General features: G+C 42.9%; 1 long non-coding RNA gene across 1 annotated transcript; it reads left to right on the top strand.

Moving 5' to 3' along the window:
• Positions 1–1,609: 1,609 nt before the first annotated feature.
• Positions 1,610–5,117, top strand: LOC142467661 (uncharacterized). The gene is made up of 4 exons (XR_012788458.1): positions 1,610–1,701; positions 1,877–1,997; positions 3,190–3,329; positions 4,050–5,117. It is a non-coding gene; the product is annotated as an uncharacterized LOC142467661 (long non-coding RNA).
• Positions 5,118–6,326: the final 1,209 nt, after the last annotated feature.

Below are 6,326 nucleotides of genomic sequence, written 5' to 3'. Positions count from 1 at the left end.
GGTCAGTCTACGCCCTGCCATGGGAGTCCCGCCCACCCTGCCCTTTATTGTGAATACTGGTATATATGTTGGTTGTACGTGTTTAAAAGAAAAAAAAGAATAAATAAACAATGAAAATGAATAACAGAAATAAAATAAAAGGTGGCTGGGAGTGGCGAGTGGGCGCGGCTCATTTACACGTGCGTTCCTGGGCCCATTTTCGCCAGACAGGCGGGGCCCGGCTAGGGGGGAGTTACGGGCCATTGGATCGGGTACCTTTGGCCTTTACCCAATGAGCGAGCACTCTTGCAGAGGGTAGGCACTAATTAGGTTAATTGAAGTTTTACTAAAAAGCAGCGGCCACCAGACCTCGTGTTTGTGGTTATTTATGTATTGGTTATGGTGGGGTTTGGGAAGCCAAGGGAAGGAGAGGGGTCTCACAGTCTCCGAGGTCAAGTTTCTATTTATCAAAAATACATTGAGTTACCTCTGGTTTCCAGGCATGTCCTGGGGGAGTTATCACAGAGACACAGAAGCGTCGCTGAGTTTGGTGAGTAACTCCCTTAACCTCTCAGCAGTTGAATTCCCCCTTGGCGCTAACACGTTAAAAACAAGCGTTGCTATTTCTTTGCATGAAGTTGCAGGTAATTGGAAGAGTTACACAGTGACGGTTTTTTCATCACTCGAAACGGTCTTTTCGATATTGTTCTCGGTCTTATTTCCAGCTTCACATCGGGTATCCATATCCATTCTTCGCCTCTGATCTGTATGCAGGACAATGCTTTAAAGCTGCAGTTCAGTCAATATCCTGCATGTGTGTTTTTTTTAATAAATCAGTTCTGTAGTAAGAAAAAATACTTTTAGCATTTTCTGTTTTTAAAAAAACAACTTTGAAAGACCAATTTTCTTGTATTCTATTTTAACAGCCATTTGCTAAGGCACTGCCCCTTCATGTCCTGTCACAAGCCCTGGCACACCCCTTTGTCAGCCCTGCCCTCCCTCTAGCACATGTCAATGCAGGAGTGCTCATGAATATTCATGAGCTTCCACTGAGAGACAGAAGCAGAAGAAAAACAGATCCCTTCACTAATTATGTCACCAAATTTCGCCTATCAATACATGGAGAACGAATTGACCTGCAGCTATACAGTTCTTTAGGTAATTAGAGATTGCACACATGAAACTATTGAAGTACAAAAATAAATAAAATAAAAAAAAGACTGAACTGCAGCTTTAATAGGGCCTCTTTGGACTTGAATATTTTGGTTATTGAGGAGGTGGGGGAACAACTTAGCCACACAAGGAAGGATATACTCAAAGTGGAAATCCTCATTGAACAGTCTAGCCCTGGTACTGACGTTGTACAATCATTGGATAGTCTTAAGACCAAGCTGGAAAAAAATTAAAAGTGATCTTATTCACTTTAAGAAGTTGAAATTCAAAAAAGTTGTTAATGACTATAAAGATGGAAGAGTATACCCGTGGCTGAAGCAAGACCCCAAACAACGCAAGAACCAAAGAGGGAGAGCACCCCAGGGAGTCCAAGAAGTCCACACCAGTGACTCTGAAGCCCATTCCTCAACAGAACGTCAGAGAGGCCAAAGTCCGGCCCCTGTTTTAGGCCAATCCAAGGACAAGGAGAAAGGAAAAGGAAAATTAGACGCGGGGGCCAGGGGAAAGGGAAGATCACCCTATCCCCTACGTACAACGGAGCAGAAATGAGTATGGACACCTTGGTTGTTAATCTGTCTGATTACACTCTTAATCAATGTGAAATGTCTGTTTTAGCTAGGGGGCCCTCATATGTACCTACTACATTGTTTAATGATTTTGATTTGGAGGTTGACCTATTTAAATTCGAACGTGTATTAAACCTTAAATCCTTTTTTTCTAACAGGTCTACAGAATCGGTGCATTCCAATATCCAACCAGGGACAGGTAATCCTCCTATGAACAACAAGGGACAGTTAATTTGGCCACTGACCAGCAAGGGACAGATAATTCGGCTTCTTATCAAGGTACCAAAATGTGCAAGCTCAAATCCACTTTTGTCCCGCCATTTAAAAATCAGTCAGCACATATATACGACTGGTTAAGGGGGACATTGCAAGGTACAAAAAAAACAAACATAGGGCTACATACAATATGTCTGTTCAGGAAAAGGAAGCATTAAAAATGTTGACTAATAATAATGAGATTATTATTAAGCGTGCGGACAAGGGGGGTGCCCTAGTAGTGCAGAATTACTCAGATTATAAGGCTGAAACCATCAGACAACTGAGTGACATTAACTGCTACATTAAATTGGATAGGGACCCTACCTTTAACTATGCGAGAGAAATTAAGGAAATTATCCAAATGGGGGTTAATAACCGGTGGATAACAGAGCCTGAATCTGAGTTTCTAACTATGTTGCATCCTAAATGCCCTATTTTCTATACCTTGCCCAAAATACACAAGAATTTAAACAATCCCCCGGGGCGGCCTATTATAGCTGCTATTAATTCATTAAATCAACCCCTTGCAAAATTTGTAGACACATTTCTACAACCTATAGCACAGACAGCCAACTCATACATCAAAGACACGTTTGATTTCCTTGACAAATTAAAAAACTCACCTGGTGATGGGACTAATCATATTCTGGTTAGTTTAGATGTGTCTAGCCTTTATACAATAATCCCCCATGTTGAAGGTCTTGAGATAATCAAGGCCACCCTCATTCGCCATTATAGTGATACTGTTCCAATTGAATACATTATGCTCATTTTACATTTCATTCTCTATAAAAATTATTTTAGATTTGAGAGTGATTTCTTCCTGCAGATTAAGGGGACAGCAATGGGCAGTAATATGGCCCCTGCTTACGCCAACATATACATGACACATTTCGAAGAGCAGTACATCTACAAATCAGACTTTTTAGTGCATATTAAAAGCTATTACAGATATATTGATGATGTTTTTCATATGGACAGGTACGGAGGATCAGCTGTTATCTTTTTTTGAGTATCTTAATGGTCTCCATTCACCGGTCCTCCTCACTAAACATGCAGTACACAGCAACTCTCTTTTTTAGATGTCCTCATTACACAGACTAATGGGGAGTTACATACTGATCTTTTTAGAAAGGATACAGACAGAAATGCAATTTTAAGGGCAGATAGCCATCATCCTCCTTCTCTTATTGATGCATTACCTTTTTCACAGAAAGTCCAGGTCTGCAAAATCACGAGCAGGAAGGATCATATTGAACCAGCTATTGGAGAACTACGTGGTAGATTCCTGGCTAGGGGATATCTTCCTGCGTATATCCTCCTGCTGTGTTAGACCGGGCACTGGATAAAGAGGTAAGTGCTACCAAAAATAAGAAGGAGGACGGGCTTGTATTTACCACTATATACAGTCAAGCTGGTGGTTTTATTAAATCTACCATTCTTAAACACTGGCATATTCTGCAAAATGATGATATATTATCTGAAAGTTGCTGTGTACCACCAATGGTGGCATTCAAAAGAGGGAGAAATCTGGCGGATAGCCTGATACATGCAGATAATGAGGGTAACTACAGAACTCCTCATTTTCTGGAGGGTGGCAGACCGGGTAACTTTAGATGCATGAGCTGCTCGGTCTGTAACAGTCTGACTACCGGTAGTCAATTCAGTCACCCCCATAGCGGGAGGATCATAAAAATCAAAAATAGAATCACATGTAGATCTGAATATGTAGTGTACGTAATAAAGTGTCCATGTGGTCTTCTTTATGTGGGTAAGACCATAAGAATGTTAAAAACAAGGTTCATTGAACATAAAAGTGTAATTCGAAAAGGTACGGATCCCTCTATTCTTGTGCAACACTGTGTGGAACACAATCATAATGTTGCCTCTTTACGCATCATGGGTATTGAGACAGTAGCACCTAGACAAGGCACTCCAGATAGGGAGACTTTCTTATTGTGACGTGAAGCATTCTGGATACATGCTTTAAATACCAGCAACGGTATGGGTCTTAATGAGCAACAGAATTTAAAATGCTTCCTTAATAGAAGGTAATTTTTTGTCTTTCTACAGGCATATTTGATCTTGCACCATCCATGGAATCTGCACTTACCAATTGGGAAGATTATCCTTTTTGTGTGTTTTTTTTCCCTTCTTTTTTTCCCCTCCCTCCCTCCCCCTTCCCCTCCCTCCCTCCCCCTTCCCCATCCTCCCTTCCCCTTCCCCCCCCCCCTGGTTGTGTGTACCCATTTCTGACCTAGGTATACACACTAGTATATTCTAAATACTGATGTACTGCATATTCTTATGTGGAATTTCACTGTAACTTTTCAGGATTATACTGATGTCATCAGCAGTATACAGTCACATGTTTTTAATAGTATATTGCTGTATTAGTTTTGTGCACATATGCTTTATTAATATTTTGGTGTGTGGTTTATTTACACTTTCAGGGTGATTTATAGGAGTGTCTCACTCCTCCCTGCTCTGACACTGATCCCATGGCGACGGGTACATCTTTGTCCAGCCCTGTGAGTACAGTCTTGATTGGTGCACGCCCGCCCCCCCTTACCCCCCCCCCTGACTGCCGGGTCACGCTGACGTCATCATGGGGGAGTGTTCAGTCTGGGGAGAGGTGTGGCTGTGGCTGCAGTCCTCCAAGACAGCTCTATGCTGTATTGCCAGGGATTTAGACCTAGACGTCTGACGTCACTAGGGGGCGCCATATGGTAGCTCTGACGTCATCAGGTGGGCGTCAACATCCTGGTTATGTGGCAGAGCGGGGAGGGGTGAGTATCAGGGGGGTGGTATATATTGTGACTGTTTCTTGTGTTTGTAGCCTTCACCTTGACTGCCGAAACGTTGGACTTTATGGCATATTAAACCTCCTTTGAGTTAGACCGTGTGCCTGCTTCTTCTTCTTTGTCCGGCTACAGGAAGGGTCAGGAGACAGGGAGGACAGAGGCAGGAGAACCCCATCTGGCTCCGACCTTGCCTGTCCCTACGAATACAAACATACAACCCCTCACTGAATAACATAGCCCTAATCCCATGTAATAATCCTGGGTGTAAACAAAATAATGGTTTTATGAATATTGTAATGGTTTATTAGGGACCTAGGAGGTGGCCAGTGGGGGCTGTTATGTGTATTTTTGTTTATTGTGGGTAGCGGGGGTGGGTGAACGGGGTATTGGCCCCAAGGATGGGTGTTTAGGCCTACCAGGTGGGGGGGTAGCGGGAGGGGTTAACCCCTTCATTACCTTAGCGGTATTAACCGCTAAGTTAAAGAAGAGGTTAAGTCATCCCGCAACCCCCTGGCAAGGCCTAAACACCCACCCAGGGCCAAATACCACCTTCACCCACCCCCGCTACCCGCAATAAGCCTGGCACGGGTATATAACCCCTTCATTGCCTTGGCGGTAATGAAGTTGCCTGTAAATGCATTTTTTATGCATCGGATTCATGCCGGGGGTCTCTGGTGCTGATATTAATGGATATCAGCTCTGGGACACATGCATTTTATTTTCATCGCAGCTTCACCCCACCTTCTTGCCAACTTTTGTGGCTGGACAATTTGGAGAAGAAACAGCAATTTTAAAGTGGCGATCAGCCGCAATAAGCTGATCAGGGCTTATAGAATTGAGCGTGTTTGAAAAACTGGCGATCAGTGCCGAAAAGTGGCTTATCACCGTGCGTCTGCCGATTTTATTTATTTATTTTCCGGCAAAAAAAAAACCGGTTATTTTTGCTCTAATCGCCAGCTTCTCTGGGCTTACTGAATCGCTGTAGGCGATTACTGCATGAGGGCCTTAGGGAGGATTTGTTCCTGTAAAGTACACCTAGTTTGGCATAGGATTTGGATGTCAGGGTATCTATGTGCAACCCAAATGTTAAATGGGAGTTGAACTATATGCCCAGATATTTCAAACCAGTAACAGGGGCTAGGATGGTATTAGAGCTGGTTTTTATCTGAAGCTCTGTCATTGGCAGCTTTAGCAATTTAGCTCTGGTCCCAAATACCATTGTTACAGTCTTGTCAGTGTTTAAAATCAGTTTGTTTTAAGAAATCCAGTTTCAAGTCTCAAAAAATCAGATTGAAGTACGTGTTCAAGGTCAGAGAGGCGAGGGCTACGTGCATATAGGATAAGATCTAAGGCCTCTCACAATAACCCGTTAGGAATATTAATTCCTCATCTATCCGACATAAGTATAAAATATAGTCTACCAAGACCCCTAATACAGAGTTACCCACCTTATACGGGAGCAGCTGCCAGACGAGTATAGTAAATGTATCTTATTTCTTTTGCCACTGGAGGGCAGCGTGGAGTTACACGGAGTGGCGCCCGTAAG

The sequence above is a fragment of the Ascaphus truei genome, chromosome 16, assembly GCF_040206685.1.
Source record: "Ascaphus truei isolate aAscTru1 chromosome 16, aAscTru1.hap1, whole genome shotgun sequence".
Lineage (NCBI taxonomy): Eukaryota > Metazoa > Chordata > Amphibia > Anura > Ascaphidae > Ascaphus > Ascaphus truei.
Note: the sequence above shows the minus strand (reverse complement) of the source record. Positions and strands in the feature narration are given on the sequence as shown.